We start from the raw sequence: 26901 nt of genomic DNA, 5'->3' as shown, positions 1-26901 counted from the left end.
AGAGTCTTTCTCCTCTCTCCCCATTGAATACACATACATGTTCTGCCAAACTGAACGTGTATGTGGGAGTACGTGGGAGTCGGGAGAGATAACTGTGGACCGAAACCATTGTTTGGTCACAGATATTGAATGTGTATGTCTATGGGGGAGTCAGGAGAGATAACTGTGGACAGACCATCGTTTGGTCAAGGCTATTGAATGTGCATGGCTGGTTGTAGTTGGATGTCAACCAAACCCAACAAGCTCTCCCGTGATTGCAAATGGCAGAGGAAAGAAGGGTCAGACATGCTGTATTTCAGCAGTCTAATCATTTGTTCTTAAGGGAGACAAGCAGCAATCAGAGGGGTCTGGCAGCAGCTCATCCCTCACTCCTGATTAAGAACACATGCATCCTTGGCTGAGGATTTTTTGTGTGTATAGGGAAGGAACTGAACAATTGGCCGAGAGTCATTGTAACTGCATGGCCACTTGTAGAGTCACAGATATGCATATGTACAGCATCGGATAGCCCACCAGAGGATCCTCTTGTAAGCCCTGATACCATAGTGGGCCCTAAGAATACCATATGGGGGTTTGAGAATAATTTCCTCCGGTGGGCCAAAGGAACTCTAGTCCGACCCTGTGTACATGAACATCCAACTGGGCAGTTTTTCTCCCATATAAATAAGCAAAACATGTTTATGTCCTTTGTGTTATACAGTCCATTCAAATAAACAGTCATTTGCAAGTTCTAATAGGCAAACATTAGTTCTAGGTTTTTTTCTGACAAGTCAACATAGTGGAGACCACTTTGGTTCTGGCTTCCAATCTGAGGGCGACATCTGTGCAGAGTTTGTAACTTCTCCCAGGGTTTCCTCCCAAACTCCAAAAACATAATGATAGGTTAACGTGGTTGTTCCACGAAAAATATTTTTATTTTTCCAAACCAGCACCTGGATCTTAACATTTTTGTAATTGCACCTAGTTAAAAATTTACTATAGCCATTAAGGTATTCACTTAAATCTATCTGCATAGGAGCAACCTGCTGTTTGCATTTTTTCTAATTTCCCTGTTCTAGTCACTGAGATGGAAGCACATGCTCAATTGCATCCTTCAAATGCCACCAGGCACACCTCCTGAGGGTGCACGCCCTTAAGCTGCCAGCTTTAAATAAATCTAGCAGAGAAACTGGATCAAAATGTGGAGATCTCTGGATCCATGTGATGTACAGGGCTGGTTCTAGCTTTGTTAGAAAGAGATTGTCATGTACTATATGATGTCTGAGATTTATTTTTTACATTAATCATGGGATAACCCCTTTAACTTTGGAATCTCATTGTGAGATCCGACTAGGTCTGATGTGAGTGACGACAATATGCAGGTATGTGTTGGTGCAATATAATTGAATCCCATAAATGAATTGATAGGTGTCCATTGTTTTCAATGCATGTACCTGCCTTATATCCTTAATCAGGCGTGGGGGTCTTATATGACAATGAAAGGAGGTGCAGATACAGCTCTTTGGCCTCCATCTTTCATTCTGACAATACAACACTGCTCATTAATAGACACTGAACACATATTGTGTGAATGTCTTATTATACTTTTCCGCTTTTCCGTGGATGACTATGCAGAAAGTATTATTCAGATACTGTAACACATCAATAGAGCTGTCGCTTAGCATCAATAGCATTTTCTTTGGCATGCCTCTAATCCCAAACACATTTTAAGTACTTCTCAAGTTCTTTGTGGTTAGTTTATCAATCACTAATTAATAATAATAAAAAAAGAAATACAATATATGAGTCACTTGGATTATTCGCCATGGCTTTTGTATCTTCCAATGAAAGAACTACTAAAGCCTGTATTACACTGGAAGATTGTCTGCCAGATGATCGCTAACGAGGGTTCGTAGTAATGCTCGTTAGCAATCTTCTGGAAGTGTAATACTGCCGCCGATTAACCGTTGACCGAGCAAATGGTCGTTCATCGGGCAATCGTAATCTTTCAGCATGCTGTCTAATCAAGATCTGCTGCCGTCAAATAACTAGACGGCATGGGGATGAGGAGATCGCTGCATGTGATAGCAGTGGTCCCCTCCGTTAGCGATCAGGTGATTGCCGGGAAGGAATGTTTTCCCTCCCGACAATCGCCTGCAGAATCACGCTGTGTAATACAGCCTTAAGGCTAACAAGTTAAGATCAAGGCAATGCAGAATAAGACCATCAAAGCCAAAAAGTCCACCTCAGCTCCTGTCCATCAGTCAGGAATATTTTTAGGAATTATGATAAATTCATACTGCAATACCCCAGAGAGGGTATTTACAACTGTTACTTTTTGTATGTAATGTTATGTATTTTATTGTTTTGGCCGTATCTTCCAGTTAATGTTGTGGGTGGCAATGGCTGGCAGGAACAGTGCCCACCCCCCTGTTCCTCCCCTCTTGGTAGGAGTGGGCTGGTCCTGCTGCCTGCCAGGAAGAGGAGTACCAGTCTAGATAGAGAATTGTAAAAAAAGTTCCTGTTGAGACAGTGGGGAAGTGAGGAAGCACATGTCAGAGCTCCTACTCCCAGGAATGGTATCTAATTCCCCTGTGAGACAAACACTCCAGACATAGACTCATGAACCAGATCTTAAGTCTGTATGACACCAGGTGACTGTTCATAGGAACCCTCGTTAACATTGAGCTGGCTGTGTAGTACTGTGACCTGATGAATGAGCAAACACTTGTTCATCGGGCAATTGCAATTGATTAGACAGCACAATCTGCTGCTGCCAAACAATGATTCAGTATAGGATTAGCGATCGCTCCTCCCTATACTGTGGAAGGGATCGCTGCATGTCATAGCAACCGTCTTCTACGCTAATGAGAATGTGATTGCTGGGAAGGAACGATTTCTTCCCGACAATCACCTGCAAAGTCTGCAGGTCTAATACAGCCTTTATTCTACTGTGAGACCAACTCTCCAGAGAGATCAGCAAAATTCAAGAGCATAACTTCAAGAAAGCATCAATGCGACCAGACAGCAGAGTGATCAGCGAAATAAAGCGTTACAGACACTGCTGCAAGGTGAGGGACTACAGCTCAGACACCACCATCTACTTAAACCATTGCTATGCCAGACTAACATCAAGCCTGTATCGCTTTACATTTCCATATCTAAATGTAATGTATGATTTACTGTTTTATTTTGATTATATTTTCTGTACACAACTCCTCTGCCAATCAATGTGCCACTCTCATGAAGGAAATGCAGAGTTTTGGAAGGGCCAAATAACAGTTCCTATGGCTTCAAAGGTCAAATGCAAAAGGACTTTCAGAACACTTCATTGAATTTACCAGAATATATATATTTATACAGTATATGATGGATGAAGTCTGTCTTCCATGATCTTCATATTTTCCCATTTGAAAGAGGTGTAAAATGCAACAATTTTGGTGCTTCTTGTAAAATCCAATACAGCCCTTGTACGAGTGATGGCATGCACTATCCAGAAGGCTTGTTGGATTTTGGAAAAGAAGACCAGTACTAAAATGGTGATGATGCTTTCATTTAAAAAAATATTGCTGGTTATGGATCAATATAGGAAAGTTCTCTCCACATATGCAAATAGGGAGAGACCTGTCAATCAGGCTGGATGGGGGGAGAAGCCAGAGGGCAGCGGCCCAGAGGACACTTCTCCCTGGGCTCAGCACTATGTATTCTCTGAATCAGTTTTAGAATAAAATGTAGTTCATTGCAGTGAGGGAGCCTGAATCTACTTACAGGTTCCATTAACCCCTTCACGCATTATCAAGTACATCTGTGTGAGGGAATGCGGCTTCTTGCAGCATCCTCACTTGCATGTACGTGATGTGATCGGGTGGGTACAGCACGGGCCCGGCTATTACTGATAGCCAGGCCCCTGCTGCATCCGCCGGCATCACTGTATGCGGTAATGAAAGGATAAACCCTTTCACATGCCGTTGTCAGTGCTGAACGCGGCACATGCGGGGTTTGCAGAGGGAGGGGGTTCCCTCTGACTCCATCGGCCCCCCGCGCGGCAGTGACAGGGAGCCGATGGTTGCCAGCTCCCATGTCTTACACAGGCATCGGAGCCTGCCAGCTATGGAAGCCCAGGAGATCAAGCCTGAGGGCTGGGTCTCCTAAGCAACTGTAAGACGCTGACAGTTCAATTTAGTACAATATAGAATGTATTGTACTGAATTGGAACAGGGATCAAACCCTGAAAAGGTGAAGTCCCACAGTGGGGCAAATATAAAAAGTAAAAAAAAAGTGGAAAAAATAGTTTTTTGATAATAAAAATCTTTTTAGTTTCAAGTAAAGAAAAAAAAGCCCCCTCACCATATCGTGTTTTGAAAAAAATACAATAATCGTGTTTGAAAAAAATACAAATAAAAAACATACATATTAGGTATCGCCACGTCCGTTATGACCTGCTCTATAAAAAATTTCCCATAATCTACTACCTCAGCTGAATGCCGTAAAAAAAAAAAAAACTGAGCAAATAATGCCATTTGTTTGTCACCTTGCATCACAAAAAGTGTAATTCCAGGTGATCAAAAAGACACAAGTACTACAAAATAGTACAAATCAAACCGTCATCTCTTACCGCAAAAAATGAGCCCCTACATAAGACAATCACCCAAAATATAAAAAAATATGGCTTTCAGAAAATGGAGACACTAAAACATGATTTTTTTTGTTTTCAAAAATGCTTTTGTAGTGTAAAACTGAAATAAATTAAAAAAATGTAGACATATTAGGTATCACCGCATCCGTAACAGCCTGCTCTACAAAAATATCACATGATCTACCCCCTTAGATGAACACCGTAAATTTTTTTTAAAATAAAAACGGTGTTAAAAATACAATTTTTTGTTGCCTTCAGCACAAAAAGTATAATTACAAGCGATCAAAAAATCATACACACCCCAAAATGGTACCAATCAAACCGTCATCTCTTCTTGCAAAAAGTAACCCCCTACACAATATGATCGGCAGAAAAATAAAAAAATATAGCTTTCAGAAAATGGCCAAAATAAAGGGATGAAAAACCGCAGCACTCCAATCTTCAATCCAATAGTGCGCACTATTGGATTGAAGATTGGAGTGCTGCATTTTTTAATCCCTTTATTTTGACTATTGAGGGGCTCCTTGGGCCGGGGCCTGACACCGCGAGCACCGCCGCCAGATATGGACTAATATACGTCAGTAAGTGGTGCTGTCCTATTTCTATGTTTTTTCTTTCAGAAAATGGTGACACAAAAAAAATGATTTTTCTTTCACAAATGCTTTTATTCTATAAAACTGAAATAAAAAATATACATATTATGACCTGCTCTATAAAAATATCACATGATCAACCCTCTCAGTTGAATGCTGTTTAAAAAAAATTGTGCCAAATTAGCAATTTTTTGGTCACCTTGCCCCAAAAAAGTGTCATAATGAATGATCAAAAAAATCATATGTACCCAAAAATAGTACCAATAAATATGTCAGCTATTCCTGCAAAAAAAGAACCATTGCCCAAGACGATCGGTAGAAAAATAAAAGAAATGTACCTTTCAGAAAATGAAGACACAAAAACATTATTTTGGTTTTCAAAAAATGCTTTAGTATGTAGAACTGAAACAAAATAAATAATACACATATTTTGTATTGTCGTGTTCGTATCAACCTGCTCTATAAAAGCAACACATGATCTATCCTGTCAGGAGAACTCCAACAGCCATGTTTGGTTACCTTGCCTCACAAAAATATCAAGCAATCAAAAATCATATGTACCCCAAAATAGTACCAATAAAACTGTCACCTCATCCCGTAGTTTACAAAATGGGGTCACTTTTTGGGAGTTTCTACTCTAGGGGTGCACAAGGGAGTCTTTAAATGTGACATGGCAACTTAAAATTATCCCAGCAACATCTGCCCTCCAAAATCCTTATGGTGCTCCTTTCCTTCAGCTCCCTGCAGTGTGCCCGTACAGCAGTTTACGACCACATATGGGGTGCTTCTTTAAACTGGTGAATCAGGGTAATAAATATTGAGTTTTCTTTGGCTGTTAACCCTTACTGTATCTGTGAAGGTTCTCATTTTTCCAGGTCATGGTATATCTGTAAAGAATAAATCAAGGCAACTGGACTTACTGTAGATTTCTTGAAAACGTTTCACTCGTTCTTCCAACGAGCTTTCTCAACTCTGAGTGACTGTACAAGAATTCTCTGGGAATAAATATGTAACTGAATCAACATTTGGTAATTATACCCAGCATGGGGTCAGAGGTCATTATACCCAGCATGGGGTCAAAGGTGTTGATTCCATTATCCTATTTGAAGTCAGTAGGTGACAATGACCTCCCAGAAAAAGGTGTCAAGACAGCATTGTATGTGGCAGACAATAGATGTCTAACCCCCCCGCCTCTATTCAAGCTTGGCTTCTCCATTTTTACATAGATGGCCTCCTTCACACCTCGTTTGTACCAATCGGCCTCCTTATCCAAAACACGTACTTGACTTTTTTCAAAGGTGTGACCTGTTTCTTTTAGATGTAAGTACACGGCTGAATCTTGACCAGAGGTTTTGGCTCTTCTATGCTGAGCCATACGCTGATGTAGTTGTTGTTTTGTGTTAAGCCTCATGCAGACATCCGTGGAACACGGTCCGTGAGATACCAGACTGGCATTGCAGGAGCGCACGGCATCATTAGTTGCTATGACACCGTGCACTTCTGCAATGCCAGTCTGGTATCTCATGGACCATGTTCCATGGACGTCTGCATGAGGCTTTACAGGGAAAAACTGATTAAAATGGAAATTTTTTCTTTCATTCTTGTGGAACACCTAAAGGGTTAATTTTTGTAAAAATTTTAAGAATTACTTAAATTTCTAAGCCTAACGTCCTAAAAAAATTAAATGACATTTACAAAATGATGCCAACATGAAGTAGACATCAGGGAAAAGTAAAGTAATAACTCTTTTATGAGGTATCACAATCTGCTTTAAAAGCAGAGACATTCAAATTTCAAAAATTGGGATTTTTTCCCAATGTTCTGTAAATTATGGAATTTTTATAAATAAAGGTGAAACATATTGACTCAAATTTACCTCCAACATGAAGTACAATATGTCACGAGAAAACATGTCAGAATGCTTATATATAGTAAAAGCGTTCCAGAGTTATTACCACATAAAGTAAAACATGTCAGATTTGCAAAATGTGGCTTGTCCTTATGGTGAAAACTGCTTGGTCTTGAAGGGGTTAAACGCACTGAACTCTTAAAGGATGCATATATAGAATACAGCTGTAAGATTAAAGGTGACCAGAGAGCCATATAAAATATCATCTATACAATATTAGCAGTGTATCCAATATAGATGTGGCAGACTGTCCTCTGTATTCTATTGGCCTTATATGATAACTACAGTAGAACGAAGCTGCAGTGAAGAAGGCAGAAGCTGCAGATTTAAAATGACTAAGAATGTGACAATGGTTGAACATCAGGGCAATTTTACCTTGCAACCGGACCAATAATAAATTGAAACTTATAAGGTTATTTATCAACCTGAAATATGCCTATATTAGGTGTATTTCAGGCACAGATTGCAGTGCAATGATTAGTTGCACCACAATCTGCGACTTTTCCCCGCACACGTCGGGTCTAAAAAGTCGGCGTGGCATGGGCGGGGAAGGGGACAGGTCGGGTAGGCCCATCTCATTCATCATTTTCTACGCCTGTTTTAGCTACTTTCACACAAGAGTTTTTGCTGTATCTGTCATGGATCAGCAAAAACCGCTTTCGTCATGATAATAAACCCGGTTGAATTAGTTATGAACAGATCCAGTTGTATTATCTTTAAAATAGCCATGACAGATCCATCATGAACGCCATTGAAAGTAAATGGGGATGGATCCATTTTCTATTGTGTCCAAGAAAACTGATCTGTCCCCATTGACCTACATTGTGAGTCATGATGGATCCGTCTTGCTCCGCACCACATCGCGGGACAGAAAAAACGCAGCTTGCAGCGTTATTCTGTCCGTGTTCTGTCTTTGATGGTGACGTAACCAATGGAACTGAATGCATTCTGGTGCATTCCGTTTTGTTCAGTTCAGTTTTGTCCCCATTGACAGTTCAGTTTTCCCCCCGCTATTCAGAATCCTATGACAGATCTCAATAGGCGGAAAGGGGAAAGCGGCAAGTGTGAAAATAGCCTTAGGAGTAGAAAAATGGTTCTAAATGTAAGCCACCAAGGAAGCTGTCTTACATTTAGAACTAGCGCTGGATGCGCCGAGTATGAAAGGCGGTGCCTCTTCATAACCCCGGCGGATCCACTGCCAGCGCAGGGACTGTATTAAGACCGGCGTCTAAAATGTTGGTCTTAATAAATAACCTCCTATATGTATACTATATCCTAAAGGTCTATGTTACCTTTAGGAAAATGTTTTCAGGAATGCAGATTCCACCGTTTTTTGTGCCATAATGGCCTCCAAGCAGGCAATACAAGGAACTGGCACAGGATTTATTCACTCCAAGGACTTTACAAATGACCAGGGGAAAATTCTTTACGTGGTGGAGGAAAGGAGATTTAGACTTTGATACAGGTTAGTCAGACTATGGATATTTCTACCTCAAGAGATAGGAATGTCAGCATTGAAAAAAGAGCTACAGTAGACACTTCTCTAACAGCAATGGCATTGAGGCTATGATTAATAAAGCAATGTTGTAGAATTGATCTAAGAGAGGTTGTACTGATGGACCTATGTCTTTTTCAATCTATGCAACTATGTAAAAGCTTTGTTTTTAGGAAAAATGCCTCTGTAATATGATTCTATGTACAGGTACTGTATCATATGGTATGCTACAGATTCATGGAGCCAAAGGTACTCCATATTCCACCATCCTATGAGAGAAATGTCCGATTTTATTTAAATATCTGCAAAAAAAATAACAGACTCTAAAACATTAGGTAGTTATCGCTTTTAAAGGCTATGGACACCTTTGGTAGCATTTATTGTTAATATTATTCCATTCTACTCACTTTGGGCATAAAAATCATTGTTTCAATTGGTTTTTATAAAAAATGTTCAATGTTTTTTTTTTCTCTCTACAGTTCAGCGAACTGCTCCGACTGAGCTCCTGACAGCTCATAAACATTTATTATAGCTAAACTCTTATCAGTTTAATAAACAAGGGTTTATGAACTGTCAGGAATTCAGAGACAAGGGCTACAGAGCTGCCGGGGCATTTATCTGATTGATCCAGTGCAAAACGGATGGCTAGTCTGCAAGTGCACTAAAAGTCAAAGCTGTAGGAGAATAGCTTTTGGAAAAAAAAAACGGCAATTGAAAAAAAAAATTTTTTAGCCCAAAATGAGAAGAATGTAATAATAAAGAGCAGTTCATAATAAAAAAAATTGGTGAATTCTATCTGAAAAACAATTCTGCTTTCTTCCAGAAACAGCGTCACATTTGTCACATGTGATCATAAGGATGGAAGAAAGCAGGTCATCCGTATCATGAAGTGGCTAAAGAGGGACTTGTTAGGAGCTTCATGCTGTTTTTAAAAACAATGTTTCAAAAACGACCCGAGAACGGGAAGAAGAGTCATGAGGTGGCTCCCTGCTGCTTCTCCCTGCCTGGCTCAGCTTGATTGACATATTTCTCTGTCTACACACACGAATAGGGGGAAACCTGTCAATCAAGCTGAGCTGGATGGAGAAATACTGATGGAGTGCCAAAAAAATAACTCTTTGCCATGTTTTTATTGAAACGCTGAAGAATTTCAGAGTAATTTGTAACCAGGCAGGGTTGTTGGGATTTAATACTCCCCCGTGGTTTGGGAAGAACGAAGCTCCTGACAAGTTCCCTTTAAGGAAAAACCGTAAAATGCAATAATAAATATGTTTGGTTTAGAGCTTCCTATTTCCATTTAGTACTCAAGCCATTTATGCTGCAGCCATCTGATACATGAGCAACATATGTTCTTGTACTAGCATAGAAATATAGAGTTGTGGCATAAGTCAACTAAAAATGTGAACACATTACTAAAGGCTCCAGCTAAACATTGCAAAGACTAACATATCACTCGGATTTAAGAAACACAAGACTATTTTCAGTCCTAGCGAGGGACATGGTAGATAAATAGTTTAATATTAAAACGTGGTTTATCTCCTAGGTGTTCTGCTTCCCATTACTGAAGAATGCAGAGATTAAAAAGATATGTCCAAAACAATCCATTGATACAGCACATGTTTAGGGAGTTGAAGGCAGCCCTTTAGAGGCAGAATACTTTCAGCACATAAAATAATTTCCTCCTTGGGAATTAGTTCTCCGAGGCTGATGAAAGGCAATGCATTTGTGCTGAGAGGAACACTTAAATACCCTCTTTAACTGCAATCAAAAAACAGCTCACTAAAAGAAAGTATTCTGCCTTCCTAAGATTACAGAAGTCCTTCCAAATCTCCTGCCTAAGTTTCCAAACCGCTCATTTTTTTGCAATTAGAATAGAATATTCGAGTTGTTATTACAGGTTCATACTTCGCATTAATTTGGTTTATTAAATTCAGTCCCACAAGATGAACTAGAGTTCTCCCATGAATTTGCTTGTATTATTATTAGCTGTACTTTTTCTAGAATGTTATTCATAAAAGAAAGTGGATAGGCTTCCAATGCTGTTATCCTTCCATATGGTTAGTTCACCTTCTAAGTTTGCATTACTGAAATAAGTGAACTTTGCATAATATAAAATTTTTTGGAGTTTCACCTTGCTGCGCTGGTGCTCTAATACGGCGCTTCTGTGCGCCTTATTCATACCTATGGGGCATCAGGGTGCAGTGTAGCTTTCAGTATTTGCTGCAGCATGATCCATGTCTCTGCAAACAATAGTTAAGATTTGTGACACGTAGGCAGTCGGGATTTGCTGCATGTCATTAAGGGTCTGTGGATGAAAATACTAATATCCAATTGGACTTGTGGGCACCATAGCTTGCTTAGATAAGCGCAATCCTTAGAACATACCACATATGTGCCGTCATTGAGCACATGATATGAAACAGCTATGATGTGACGGCTAGTGCCAAATATTAGCATTATTATTTTGGGTTATTGGGACCATTTATTCTTTGGTGTACTAGTGACAGCAGTCAGTTGATGGGAAAAAAAATACCAATTCTGGCCTACTCTCCCGCACACCTGTTTGGCACATGCCATAGCGGACACCAGTCGTTCATAGTCCCATTATTACCCTTAATTTTTCCTCTGGGAGTGGTATCCACCTGATCACCACGGGGACTTGCCTAACCTGCTGGCGGTCTGTGATCCACAGAATTTTGTATTGTTATATAGGCCTTTAATTGGGTGCCACCTTTTTTTACTTTTTGAATATCAATAAAGAATTATCATTTTCAGATTTTAGCGTCTACAACAGGCAGTGACACTTAGTTACTGTTCCCCAGCACCGTCTCCCTGCTCCTTCTCCTCCCGGCCTGCGATGCTCTTCTGGGCTCCCTCGATGTCAACATCCAGCCAATCGCTGACCAGCTCCCCTTATGGCATGACAAATGGTCACGTGATGTAAGGGGATCTGGACACCGAGGCGGCCAGTGATTGGCTGCGGTGATGTCAAACCAGATGTTGACATTGAGGGAGCCCAGAGGAGTATCACAGGCCTGAGGGAGAAGGAGTTGGAGCCAGTGCCGGGAAGCAGGTAGGTAAGCTTCCCTTTAGAGGTCCTACAGAATGGGTGGGGGATTTGCCAAAACCCCTCATTCTTGAACCCTCTTTAAAGTCCCTACTAATGATCGGCATATGTCTCTTACTAAATCTGTCACATCTTCTGCTGTCCGTGTGCCAGAACAGGACTCTACTCCAGTTAGTAGCTGTATAAATTTCTGGTACAATGTGCGCCGGTTTTCTGGTGCACATGTGAAGTTTGTTGGGCCGCAGAAGAATCGCCCATGGCCCACCTCCAACTATAGTCTGCCCTCACCATAATTGCTTTAATTGAGAGAAGTCTGAAATTCTTTGCTGGGTTAATGTAATAAAGATGTTCATAATTATTTTTTACCAAGCTAAATATTCATAGATATAGAATTAAAGGGGTTGTCTAGAAGCACCTAAAACATGACCATTGCCCTGGTAATATAAAATAAATGTGCTTACTATTTAATTTCTATTAGCAGATATGTCAAATGGAATGCCCTGCAGAAGTCAAAGGGTGAATCCCAAAGTCATGAAAGAGACTAGGTGTATCGCATGGGGTCTTTGTGTTTTTTTTTATTTTTTTTATTATATATATTATACGTACTTTTGGAATGTATAATAAAGCACAGTGGAATTTATTCTACATCTAGTGGTGATGCACTGGATTTTTCTTCATTTTAAGGTAAACCATCAAGGGATACTGCTTGTTTGCAGGTCAATGGTCCTCACATCCTTATATTTCCCTCATGCTCTGTTTCCCCTGCTTATGACCTGTCTGCCATCCAGCCCCCTTCAGACACATGACCATCGATGATACAGAAAGCAGCACGGTGCGCCAAAATTACTCAAGTGGCATGCAGCTCCCTGTGAAGGTGCAGCTGTGTCACAGTTTTCACAAAAACTACTTTCACATTTCTACAGGATTATATTTGGTTCTCTCTCTCCCTGTGGTCTCCAGGCCAAGCTGAGCATGCATTTTTGCATGGGCTGCCTGTATAACACATGGACAACCTTTATAGACAACATCAGCTGTGGTGAATAGACAGGTTCAAACTGGCACACCAGATTATAAGAAGATTCACAGATAGTCCATGCCTTAACTTAAAGGGGTTACCCATGATTAATGTCAAAAATGAGAATCAGACCTCATATAGTACATGACAATCTAACAAAGCTAGAACCAGCCCTGTACCTCTCATGGATCCAGAGATCTCCACATTCATTCCTCTGCTAGATTTATATAAAGCTGACAGCTCAAGGGAGTGGTCTTTTCTGCTGCAGCTCAGGGGGCATGTCTCAGCTCTTCCTATCACAGCTCAGGAGGCGTGTCCCAGCGCTGCTATCACAGCTCAGGAGGCAGTTGACGGTTAAAACTGAGCATGTGCGGCCTTCTCAGTGAGCAGGACAAACAAATAAGAAAAAAAACAAACATGGCGCTATACAGATACATTTTATTGAATAAACTCAGTGGCTGTACTAAATTTTTTAATTACATGAAATTACAATGGATTCAGATCCAGGTGCTGGTTTGAAAACTGCTTAATATTTTTCATGGGACAATCACTTTAAATTATGCGCTCCAGCCACCGCAGCAGCATTCATGAGAATCAAGCAATGCAATCCACTTTTGATACATGGATGGCGAGCTCTCCAGTCTTATTGCTGATTTTTCCAGCCTGACACCTGCTACCTAAATCCTAAATTGCAGATCCCCACTACTAACCCCAAATACCCATAATACTTCAAAAAGTTTTGCTAAAAAGCAACCCTCTTTAAATTGCATAATGTTTTTTTTTAAATAAAGAATTGCTGGTTGTATTCATATGTGACTGGATTTAAATGGGCATTTGAAAAAACACGAGAATAATAAGAAATCTAAATATCTGACAGTAATATCTGATTCCAAAGCTTTCGGCTATTTACTGTAGGAATTTTACTAATATTTTCAGTCCTGACAACTAGAGATGAGCGAATTTCATGTTATGAAATTTGTTTGCGCTTCATTGGTGGTAAAAGAAGAAGTGCGTTATGGATTCCATTACCACGGACCATAATGCAATTCTATGACGGAATGCATAACGGAATGACTTTAGAGGCATTCCATTATTCATTCCGTCATAATAAAAGTCTATAGCCTGCATAACGGATCTGTCCCGTTTCATGAGAGGACCCCCCTGCATAACGGAAACGGACGGATCTGTTTTGCAGCCATAGACTTCTATTATGACGGAATGAATAACGAAATGCCTCTAAAGGAATTCCGTTATGCATTCCATCATAGAATTGCGTTATGGTCCGTTGGTAACGGAATCCATAACGCAATTCTGCTTTTACCACCAAACGAAACGTGAACGTGTTTCAAATATGAAATTTGCTCATCTCTACTGACAACAATCCGTTCTGCGGCTTTGACAGTTGTTTTACCATAAACAACTTCTCTTATTGAACCCCGCTTACATCAAAGAACGACGTTTCAGAAATTTCCAACATTTGACAGGTAGTCTCTTTTGCCCAAGTTTTAAAATTCCTTACAACACTAAATTAATGGAAACAGACACACAATGGCAATTGACCCGGCAATCACAAAGCAAGCCAGATCTGCCTTTGAATTGATCTGCATTATTATTTCAATGTTAAAAAAGAATGTTGCCTTTTGAACTTGAAAAACCTGAATAAAGAAAGAATTTAAACAGATCTGCCTTTGAACTCAGAAAAAGAAAAATAGAAACAATTCTGATATTTCTATATCACAGCCGACTGTTTCATCTGCGGAATGTCTAAGTACATGTTATTTGGAAAGATGGCTATGAATACAGTTACAGACCAAAAGTTTGGACACACCAGCATCAAACTATGAATTAACACATGTGGAATTATATACATAACAAACAAGTGTGAAACAACTGAAAATATGTCATATTCTAGGTTCTTCAAAGTAGCCACCTTTTGCTTTGATTACTGCTTTGCACACTCTTGGCATTCTCTTGATGAGCTTCAAGAGGTAGTCACCTGAAATGGTCTTCCAACAGTCTTGAAGGAGTTCCAGAGATGCTTAGCACTTGTTGACCCTTTTGCCTTCACTCTGTGGTCCAGCTCACCCCAACCATCTCGATTGGGTTCAGGTCCGGTGACTGTGGAGGCCAGGTCATCTGGCGCAGCACCCCATCACTCTCCATCATGGTCAAATAGCCCTTACTTTCAAAGTTTTCCCAATTTTTCGGCTGACTGACTGACCTTCATTTCTTAAAGTAATGATGGCCACTCGTTTTTCATTACTTAGAATTTGTATTATGGCAAGAAAAAAGCAGCTAACAGTCTATTCAGTAGGACTATCAGCTGTGTATCCACCTGACTTCTCCTCAACGCAACTGATGGTCCCAACCCCATTTATAAGGCAAGAAATCCCACTTATTAAACCTGACAGGGCACACCTGTGAAGTGAAAACCATTTCAGGGGACTACCTCTTGAAGCTCATCAAGAAAATGCCAAGAGTGTGCAAAGCAGTTATCAAAGCAAAAGGTGGCTACTTTGAAGAACCTAGATATGACATATTTTCAGTTGTTTCAAACTTGTTTGTTATGTATATAATTCCACATGTGTTAATTCATAGTTTTGATGCCTTCAGTGTGAATCTACAATTTTCATAGTCATGAAAATAAAGAAAACTCTTTGAATGAGAAGGTGTGTCCAAACTTTTGGTCTGTACTGTACATAATAGGTAGATAGATAGTTATGCGTTAGATAAATACATAGCATGTGTAGATAGAAAGATAGACAGATTAGATAGATACTGTAGATAGATAGATATATAGATACATTGGCGTACCGCCAATATAGGTCCGTGGCAGGGGGGGCCGGGAGTGCATGGAAGGCCCCGCCCCCTACGTCTGCAGACTCAGTTTATATATCTTGATTGGATCGCTATTGGGCATTGGCACAGGCCCACAGCAGGCTTGTCTTCCGTTGACTCCCAGGCCCTGCTTCCCTCTGCTCAGGCCCCCCCCCCCCCATTGTGTACACAACTCACGCTGATGTTCCTCCCTGTGTGACCCAGCCAGTGACATCCAGCATAGCGCTCTCTCTTCTGTCTGCTGGGCACTGCACTGGCCAATCAGTATTTAGCAGTGCAAAGCCCCTGCTGCTGATTGGTTAGTGCATCGCTTGCAGCAGGCTCAGCTGACAGAACTGTGCAGGTGGGCGCGGGCGGAAGTTGTATACCGCACTAAAGTGCTGCCTGTCTCAGTCAGCCACCCACCGGGCCGGAGAAGAGAATGGACTCCAATACCTCTGCCCCAGCATTGCTGCCGCTGGCCCAGCAGGCAGCAACACTTGCCCCTGTGGTGTGCCAGTCCCACCTGACCACAGTCAGCACAACATTGAGTGTCAGTGACTGTGGGGCAGTCAGAGGGCAGCAGAAAGCAGAGTTCCTGCGGGGGTTGGAAGGACACTGTTCACCGCAAATTGTGGATCCGCAAGACACAGATACCGGCCATGTGCATTTTGTGGAACGCACAGAGCTGTCACATTCACGGACAAGAATAAGACATGCTCTATATATTTTGCAGGGCTGCAAAACAGAACAATGGATGCGGACAGCACACAGCCCCATTGAAATAAATTGCAGAACGGAAATGGACCCATTCATACGGTCGTGTAAATGAGCCCTAAGCATCAGCAGCAAGGAGTTTTGATGTGGAATGGTCCAGGGGTGGGTAGTGGGTGAAGTTAGGGGGGCCCAATTCAGATTCTTGCTATGGGCCCCAATGATTTCTATGTACGCCCCTGGATAGATAGAAGATATAATTCGGTAGACTTTAGGGAATTTGATCAGGGAGAACTTTAGGGGAATCTTTGAAGGAGTGAAGTGCTGTCACCCAGTTGTGTGCTGGCAGCTAGTTCTGCATTATAAAACCCCCTGCATAAGAAACTAATTTTTCCTGTATATGAACAAACAGCTTAAAAAACAAAACAAAAAAAAAAACTTAGTTCATAGGCTTTATAGCCAGCATCACCCAATAGCATTCTGCTACAAACGCTGAGCAATTCACATTCTTCTTTTCTTGTAAAAACCATTTCAGTTCATTATACCTGTGTTATTAAATGCATTGCATTATATTGCTGTAAGATAATGGGTAGTTACAGCAAAAGCAATAGTGCAATAGCACCATTTCATACCATGATATTGAGTACATAGTTCAAAGACTTTTTACAGAAAACATTGCATTGTTATATCTGTGTAACCAGAGACATTACTGCATCAGACTGTGTGGTTCAAAGACATTTTACTACAACAATTACATTGTTATACCTGTGATATTGAACGCATAGTTCAGATATTTTACTGCATGGGTCCGCGATCCGCCCGTTCCTGCAAAAAGATAGGACATGTTCTATCTTTTTGCGGAACGGAAGTACGGGACGAAACCCCACGGAAGCTTCCGCTTCCGTTCCGCATCTCCGGATTTGCGGACCCAGTCAAGTGAATCCGTGAAGCCCATGCGATGCCCATGGAACGGCGCCCGTGTATTGCTGATCTGAAAATGCGATCCGCAATATGGCCACGGAGCGCACACGTTCGCGTGAAAGAGGCCTAGCTTATATCAAAGCATGACGCGTGATCACCTAAAGGAAATACGTTTTTGAAAAGGCAAATTAGAAAACGATTTAGATAGGAAAGGGTTAAGAAAGCGCAGTTGATGGCTACATACATGTCATTTCCTCATAATAATTTCTCTTTGTTAGCCATGTCCTTTCTTTCTAATGTTAGGCTTTTAAACTAATGATGGGTCTCGTATAACATCTTGTATTTTTAAGTGACCATTATCACTGAGGCAGCGAATGTTAATGGGTCTTTGTGATGCTAGTTACCTGCAGCCCACCGCTCTGCACTATACTGTAACTCCACTTATTCATCATATACCGGGCGGTAAAACAATATGAAATATAATTGTGTACAAGAAGAACAATTATGCTCTCTCTCCATTATTACACATCTCCTTCGAGAGGATGATTACATGTAATTACGCTCATTTGATGCACTTTTTATAATCTTTTGTGGAGAATGGGATAAGAGGATATTATTTCAAGAAATTGATCAGTTAAACATGGCTACAGCTTATCAGCTTCATTTTCTCCTTTGAAGGCCGATCATGTCTTACCTAAAGGCAAACGTAAACTGCAGAAGCTTTTTTTTATTGCTTGCGTCTACTGGATTTCTGATAGATAGGACCAGCACAAAGAATCCATGAGCGTAGTGGACTGCATCATTACTTCATTATTGCTCCCTCGCTGTTCAATTATTTACAGCCGCTTATACTGATGGAGTATGCTAAGTATAGGCCATCAACGTTGGGTAGGTGGGTGGGGTTGCTCTTTAGGCTGGGTTCAGACCTGAGCGTATTTGATATGCACGTTTAACGCGCGTTTTTTGTGCACGTTTTTTGCAATAGTAAACGCGTGTTTGACGCGCGTTTGTGTGATTGACTGCAGTGTCCTATGGCCACAAACGCACGTCAAAACGCCCCAAAGAAGCTCAAGAACTTGTTTGAGCGTAGGGCGTTTTTCAGAGCGTTCAAACGCGCTGTAAAACGCTCAAGTGAGAACCAGGGCCATAGGGAAGCATTCTTTTTTATGTGTTGAGCGTTTTACAGCGCGTTTGAGCGCGCTGTAAAACGCTCAAGTGTGAACCCAGCCTTAAGAAACCCACCAATGAGCCTAAGGGCTCATGCACACAAACGTATTATGTTTCCGTGTCCGTTCCGTTTTTTTTTGCGGATAGGATGCAGACCCATTCATTTCAATGGGTCTGCAAAAAATTGCAGACAGCACACTGTGTGCTGCCCGCATCCATATGTCCATTTCGTGGCCCTGCAAAAAAGATAGAACATATCCTATTCTTGTCCGTTTTGTGGACAAGTACAGGCATTGTTACCATGGATCGGCAAAAATAACGGATGCAATACGGATGTCACACAGATGTTATCCGTATCCATGTTTGCGGACCGCAAAATACATACGGTCACGTGCATGAGTCCTAAGAGTGAATGTGACTGAGCTGTAGTACCTGTATTATCGTAATGGCTGAGATTCGGGAAAAAATAGGCTTAAAATAACATAGGTGCATGGTAAAGTAAGTAACCGTTATCAAAAGCCGTGAAACAAATTAGCGAGCTCCACATCGACCAGTGCCCATCATGGCACCTGGCCGATTCTCTGATACAAAGGGAGGTGATGGTAGCATAACACATCTTCCCCTGATGACGTCTTCAATGGAGCTGAGATCTTTGTTCCATAGTGTCCTGGCCCCTCCTAGCTCCACCTAAAGGTCAGTGCGCATGTACAGTTACGTCATACTGCAGGAATGCGGCCAGGTAACAGGCATCACTAACCAACTACAGTACAAGGAATTAAAGGAAAGGACCACTTAATACCTTGCTATACAGTACCAGATACAGACACACCAATAAAGACTGAACTATCTAAGGCAGGGCTGGCCAACCTGCGGCTCTCCAGCTGTTGTAAAACTACAATTCCCACCATGCCCTGCTGTAGGCTGATAGTTGTAGGCTGTCTGGGCATGCTGGGAGTTGTAGTTTTGCAACAGCTGGAGAGCCGCAGGTTGGCCTGCCCTGATCTAAGGCCTAGTTCACATGAACGTTTTTTTTTTGCGAGTGTACGGGCCGTTTTTTTGTGTTCCGTATACGGTACCATTCATTTCAATGGTTCCGCAAAAAAAAACGGAATGTGTTCCGTATGCATTCCGTTTCCGCATTTCCGTTTTTCCGTTCCGTTGAAAGATAGAACATGTCCTATATTTGGCCGCAAATCACGTTCCGTGGCTCCATAAAGTCAATGGTTCCGCAAAAAAAAACGGAACACATACGGAAATGCATCCGTATGTCTTCCGTATCTGTTCCGTTTTTGCTGAACCATCTATTGAAAATGTTATGCCCAGCCCAATTTTTTCTATGTAATTACTGTACACTGTATATGCCATATGGAAAAACGGAACGGAAAAACGGAAAGGAAACGGAAACACAACGGAACTCAAAAACGGAACAACGGATCTGTGAAAAACGGACCACAAAAAACTATAAAAGCCATACGTTCGTGTGAACTAGGCCTAAGGGCTTTCACACCATAGGAGGTCCACAAAAATGTGGATGGAACATGGACCCCATCCCTATTTTTCGGAGCTGCGGTTTGCAGACTGAAAACGGGCAAAGTTGTGTGCATGATGCCTAAAGGAAATTTGGTCCCTTTGTTATCAGGGACCAAATTTCCTAAACTAGGACTGTTCCAATGCCATAGCACTGCAAGATTAGAATACCCAGTTAAGTCATAGCTTAATGCGCGTTGTGAAACTGAAATAGCGTGCTCACACTATTTTGCAGTTTCTGGATAGATGCAGAAATAGTTATGTAACTCTGTAAGTACATTGCATTAGGTTGTACTGATCCTGGGTCACAGTCTGTATGATAGATCACAGCTGCATTTACAGTTTTGCTGGTTGCTAATGGAAACAGTCGCCAAGCGTGTCGACAGACACACCCTTAAAGGGGTTTTGTCATCTCAGGGGTATTCCCATCGCAGACCAGATTGCTAGGGTATCCCACCTCTGGGACCCGCACCTATCTCATAAACGAAGCTTGCGCGGCCACCGCTCCCATTCATTTCTATGGGGCGGACGGATATAGCTGAGCCAGTGCTCGGCTATTTTCGGCTGCCCCATAGAAATGAATGTAGGGTGGTGGTGCATGCGCGGTACCCCATTCCTTGCTTTCAAAGCTCCATTTACCTCTGGGACCCGCACCTATCGGACAATGGGGTATGCCTCCATTGTCTGAGATGGGAATACCCCTTTAATAGTTTAGCTAGACCTCTACAGTGCCATCGGAGATTATATGTAGAGATGAGTGAATCGATTCTATAGAATTAGAATTGGACCTGAATTAAAAAAATAAATGGATTGTATAAAATCTGAATTTTAGGAGACTCAACTTGGGAGAATTTTTGGAGTGAGAGAGAGAAAGGAACCAGAATGTCAAGATTCTCATCCATAGCTTTTCATGGCAATTGAACCACTTTTGATTCAGGCGGAATCAATTCGAAACAGAATCTATTGGATGATCGTGTTGACTATCCGGTACAATTAGGACCTGAAATGGATTTTACAAATCTTAGTGCTGTGACATTTCTTTAAGATGCTGATACGATAAATAAAATTCACCCCCCCCCCCCCCCCCCCCCCCCAATTTCAGCAGCTTGAATTTCCATTGATGGCAGATGTCAGGGTGAAAGAGGATCGGGCAAGATGGTCTTCAACATGTACAAACCTTTCATTCCAAATGCCAAATTATTGCTTATTGCTCAGTCCCTGTTGAAATTAGTGGAGCTGATTATGGCTAGTTTCAAAGTGCAAATCACCTATCCAAGCTCTGTGTAAAGAAATGCTGGAAAATTTCAGCTCTGAAGACCGCCGAATGTCTTATGAATATCTTTGGGTTTATTATGTAGATAAACTGAATCTATATGTTTACTTAACATGCACTTTAAGTTCTGCAATAAAATAATATTGAATAAGGTTTAAAATCTAGTGTTGATCACAAATATTCTAATCGCCAATTTTTATCTCGTATATTGGCACTTTGAGAATTCGCGAATATCTAGAATATAGTGCTATATCTTCGTAATCGCGAATATTCTAGATTTTTTTAAAATCAGTACCCATGATCCCTCACTGCTTCTTGCTTGTGGGCCAATGAGAAGGCTGCAATATTTTTGACTTTACGAGTAGTGTTGACTGCGAATTTTTATTGCGAATTTTCCGATTGCCGATTTTCGCAATCAAGAAAATAATGACTGGAGATCACGAATTCTCGAATTCGTGAATATATGACGAATATTCGCCCAAATATTTGCAAAATATCGCTAATTCGAATATTTCCCCTGCTGCTCATTAATGTTAAAGGGATTCTGGGCTATAGAGCTGCGGACATGCACGGCTAGATCGCCGCTAGCATGTCCGCAATATACCTGTCCTATAGGGCTGTGTGCTTTTATTTTATTTAAAAAAGGATTTTTGAGATATGTAAATTGATCTTGTAGCTGCCCAAGGGGCTGTACGAACCTTCCTGTGAAGGAGCCCAGTGAAGGAGCCCAGCACCGCCTATGTCCTCCGAATCTCCTCCTTTCATCACCGATAGATTGCCGTAATCTCGCGATGCGCGAGCTTGCGCATGCACAATGCCGGTATAGTGCCCCTTGGGCAGCTACAAGACTAATTGACATATCTCTAAATCCTTTTTTAAAGAAAATAAAAGCACACAGCCCTATAGGACCGGTATATTGCGGACATGCTAGCGGCGATCTAGCCGTGCATGTCCGCATCTCTATAGCCCAAAACTTGGTGACAGAATCCCTTTAAAATTTGTAAAAAGGGGAAATAAAGATGTTGCAGAGCTGGGTTTGTCATATATCACCCTTCTATATTCTAATGCCCCATGAAATCTCTCGGTAATAAAACATAGCAGGTTTACGGATCACATATCATTGGTTTAATCATTATACAGAATACAAGATATCATAAAGTATCTCCAGCGACATCTGTATAATAGAAGAAAATGTACAGTATGTAAAATGACAAGTAAATCAGTGGGCTAGATCGCTTACAGGGAATTTTCCGCCTAATTTCCAATCAAATGGAAATGTCACACCTTTATAAATAGGCAGAGGCTTTACATTGCATTTGTTTTTCCAATGAAAAAAGGTGTAAAACACAATTATTCCATGAAGAAGGCCACTTCTGAATAATTCAAACAGGAAACATGAACGGACAATATTAGAAACATCCCTTCAATTTGAGAAATGTCCCATAAAGTATCTGAATAAAAAGCATTGAAAAGGCTTATGGTGGTTAAAGAGAGATTACTAGAGATGAGCTGTCACCACTCCTGACATGTGCGTTAGTAAAAAATACTTATTTTCCCCATGAAATAACAATTCTGGAGAATTTTTTTCCCCTTGAAAACTGCATTGTACCATTCCTCTGTTATTCCTCCTACAAATGAATTAATAAATGGACAACTAGGTATTAATATTTTTCTAATCCAAGAGGTGTGTCTGCATATCCTTACACAGTGTGGCACAGTAAGCATTGGACAGTGATGGAATGCACATGCCTCCAACAGGTAACGCCCAGGTGTCCACTTATTCATACTGTTCATTTCTAAGAGGGATAACAGAGGAAAGGTACGACGCAAAGTTCTAAGAAAAACTTTTATACTATGAATAAAGAGGATGTCCGAGATTTTTATATTGCTGGCCTATCTTAAGGGTCCATATCTGATTGGTTAGTGGGTCTGGCTTCCGGCACCCTCGCGGAACAGCTGTTTGAATAGACTGCCTCCTTACAGCTTAGGCTACTCTCGCATCTGAGTTTTTCTATAGCGTTTTGAGATCCGTCGCAGGATCACAAAACCGCAGCAAAATGCTTCACTTTTCTCCCCATTCGTTTTCAATGGGGACAAAACTCAACGAACCTGAATGACGCGCGCCAGAATGCATTCCGTTTTGTTGCGTTACCATGACGCACACGAAACCGCTGCAGGCAGCGTTTTGTGTGCATCATGGGTTAATGAGCAAAACAGATCTGGCGCCCATTGACTTTCAATAGTTTTAGTGCCGGATCCATCTTGTTCATTTTGGAGATAATACAACTGAACGGATGCAGACGGTTGTGATATTGACAGGATGCGTTTTTTGCTGATCTAGCAGATGTGGAAGTAGCCTTAGCAAGCATAGCGCCGTCCATTGTATAACCAGTGTGCTTGGTATTACACTTGAATTGGACTGAAATGCGCCTAGGCCTTGTGACTGAAGTATGGTGATGTCACTGGTCTAGGATGAGGCCACGGTGGACATCACCGATAAGATCACCGATACATCACCGATAAGATATTGATAACCAATCCCGAGCATAGGCCACTAATATAAAAATCCCAGAAAAACCCTTTAATATAAGTATTCACTAAAGAGTTTCACTACCACAGCAGACTCCCCATGCGTGTTATAGCAAGGCACAGTGTTCTACACCACTATACAGGCTCTCTGCAGCCAGGAAACAGACGTTTTTTATGCGATCTGTCACGAATAAATAAGGATCTAATCAAATCTTTTTGGGAAATTTGGCGAACCGCCCGAATTGAATTTTTGAGAAATTCGCTCATCTCTAGCGATTACGGCTGCAAAAATCTTTTTGTACAACTTGTTTAAAAAATGACAGGTATTTGTTGGAGGTAGAAGATCTAGATGTTTGCTATCCAGAAGAAAGGAAGCTCCACAATAAAACTGCTCCATCACATCAAGGACTGTGCATAGAAGTGAAGACTGAATTTTCACTGAGCTGATCCCCATCTGTGTAGATTCCCCACATCCTCTATGAGGGCTATGTATCCCTTGCATTTCATTATGTTCTTTTTGTTTAATTCACGTTTGTTTGAAAAACAAAATAATAACTGTTAGAACATAATATTACTCGAAAACAGAAACAAACAACAAAAAGCAATGTAGAGAGCCAGATTAGGCTACTTTCACACTTGCGTCAGGATGGATCCGACAGGCTGTTCACCCTGTCGGATCCGTCCTTCCACTATTTCGCCGTGCCGCCGGACCGCCGCTCCATCCCCATTGACTATAATGGGGACGGGGGCGGAGCTCCGGCGCAGTACGGCAGTTTGCGGTGAGAGGCCACCGGACTAAAAAGTCGGACATGCAGGACTTTTAGTCAGGCGGCCTTTCGCCGTGCACTACCGTGCCTTGCCGGAGCTCCGCCCCGTCCCCATTATAGTCAATGGGGACGGAGCGGCGGTCCGGCGGCACGGCAAAATAGTGGAAGGACGGATCCGACAGGGTGAACAGCCTGTCGGATCCATCCTGTCGCAAGTGTGAAAGTACCCTTAGTCCTCAAGCACATGACCATGTCCATTCTGCAGTCCTGCCAGAAGATGCGGTGATGGTGGACTCACTAAAAGAGTTCAAGAGGGGCCTGGATGTATTTCTGGAGTGTAATAATATTATCGGCTATAGCTACTAGAGAGGGGTCGTTGATCCAGGGAGTTATTCTGGTTGCCTGATTGGAGTCGGGAAGAATTTTTTCCCATAAAATGAGGAAAATTGGCTTCTACCTCATGGGTTTTTTGCCTTCTTCTGGATCAACTTGCAGGATAACAGGCTGAACTGGATGGACAAATGTCTCTTTTCAGCCTATGTTACTATGTTATTATATCATTTGTTGAGGGAGAGTCGGAAGCTCCCTACACACATTAGTGAGTTGGCTAATCCCACCACTCTCATTGGGTTCAGCTGACAAAAGCATAATGTCTCGTCCAGTAAGTCATCAGTGACTTCCATCTTTAGTCCCTCATGATTGGCTGTGCTAGAGGGAAGACCGGCTGCATGGCATGATGGGGAAGCTCATTGGCCACCACTCAAGATCATGTGATCCTTCATCTTTGTCTTCTGATATGTAAAATAGCAGATACTGTTTTATATAACCCCTTTTGGAGTCACTGAAATCCAAAGTTTTTGGAACAAAAGCCCAAATAAAATCTCAAATTTCAAGTAGTTTCTTATAATAATTCAGATTATAATATTTATTGGTTTTGGACAAAGTCTAGCAATGAACCGCCAAGTACAGACTGTGTATTTCTGCAACATAAAGGTCATTTGTGTATTTTACATGTATACCTCGGTTATATTATCTATCATTATCAAGTCATATGAATGTAATTCACTGGGGTTTAAAATGATTGAAAGGAATAATAAAAGGAGACATAGATAAAAAAAAAAGGTCTAAAAGACAAAGACTTTAAATCTGGGCCAGATAAAAATAGTCTTAGTTTGATGGCGAGTGATAAAGATCTGTTACCTTTCACATAGAAACCATAAGCCAGGATTAAAGTGGAAAGACAAAAAGATGAACAGTTGTACTTTGTAAGATTAATAGACTGCAACGTGAGATGCAACCGATAGCGATAGCGAGATGATGCATGTGTCTATGTGACTTCATCTGTCAAAGGCAGATGTGACGGAATAAGATTAGGTGACTAGACCTCACATTAAAACTGGGTCATTTTTGAAAAACAGCACGTGTAAGACAAAAAGATTCATATAAATATTACAATTTAGAAATTAAATATTCATGTCACGTCCAGTAAAATCTATTGATTCTGCTACATCTAATAGTACAAAGATGCCAATGGCGCCAGATTTGGAACTGTAAGATGATCTGTAAAGACGAAGACCAAAAGAAGTCTGAGAAGAAGCAATCGTTCCTCTGCTAGAAATGATGTAAATTATGGTGAATGTATTCTTTTTACCAGTAATTGTATTTGTGAGTTATAACCTCCTTTTTGTTCCTCAGCTGTGTCATGTGACCAGCACTCTGCTCTCCAGCTGACACAGGACAGGAATTCAGTTACTTCTCTATTCATTCCTATGAGACTGACATTGATGTGCGCCCACAGGAATACATAGAGAAACTGGTTTCCTGTCCTCACATAAGATATTTAAAGAGCTAGAGTTCTGGTCACATGACACAGCTGAGGATCAGAAGGGAGGGGATAACTCACAAATACAGTAACTGGTGAGAAGATTACCTTTACCACAGGTTACATCATGTACATTTTTATCAGGTCAGAGAATAAAAAAAAAATGTTAGAGTGCTTCCTTAAAATGAATAAACCTTCAGTACAATATGGTGGGAAAGCACTTACTATTTGCATAAAATGTTACTTTTAGGCCTCATGCAGACAACACTGTGTGCAGCAGGATTACAGAGTTCTCTGTGTCTCCACTAGGGTTGTTGCAGGTATCGAATATCGATACCCAATCAATACTTTTGTCCCGGTATCGATACGATACCGGGATTTGACATTTATCAATACTGCGCAGCCTAGCATCACAGAACATGAGCGCGCTGTCAGAGCGCACCGTGTTCTCCTCAGCAGCACAGGGGAGAAGATGTCTCTCCCTCCCTCAACAGAGAGGGGCGGAGGAGGGGCGGGCGCACTGCGGTACCAATGAAAGTTAACATTTAATACAAATACAGGTGCCGGCAGCAGAATCACATAGCCGCGATCAGCGGCAGTTAACACCTTAGGCTCCCAGCTATGTGATTCTGCTGCCGGCACCTGTATTAAAGGTTAATTATCATTGGTG

General features: G+C 41.4%; 1 protein-coding gene across 2 annotated transcripts in view; it reads right to left on the bottom strand.

Annotated features, from left to right (window-relative positions):
- CA10 (carbonic anhydrase 10) overlaps nt 1–26901 on the bottom strand; it is a 319822-nt gene that overhangs the window by 173415 nt on the left and 119506 nt on the right. The gene's annotated exons all lie outside the window — the stretch shown is intronic.

The sequence above is a fragment of the Bufo bufo genome, chromosome 6 (assembly GCF_905171765.1).
Source record: "Bufo bufo chromosome 6, aBufBuf1.1, whole genome shotgun sequence".
Classification (NCBI taxonomy): domain Eukaryota; kingdom Metazoa; phylum Chordata; class Amphibia; order Anura; family Bufonidae; genus Bufo; species Bufo bufo.
Note: the sequence above shows the minus strand (reverse complement) of the source record. Positions and strands in the feature narration are given on the sequence as shown.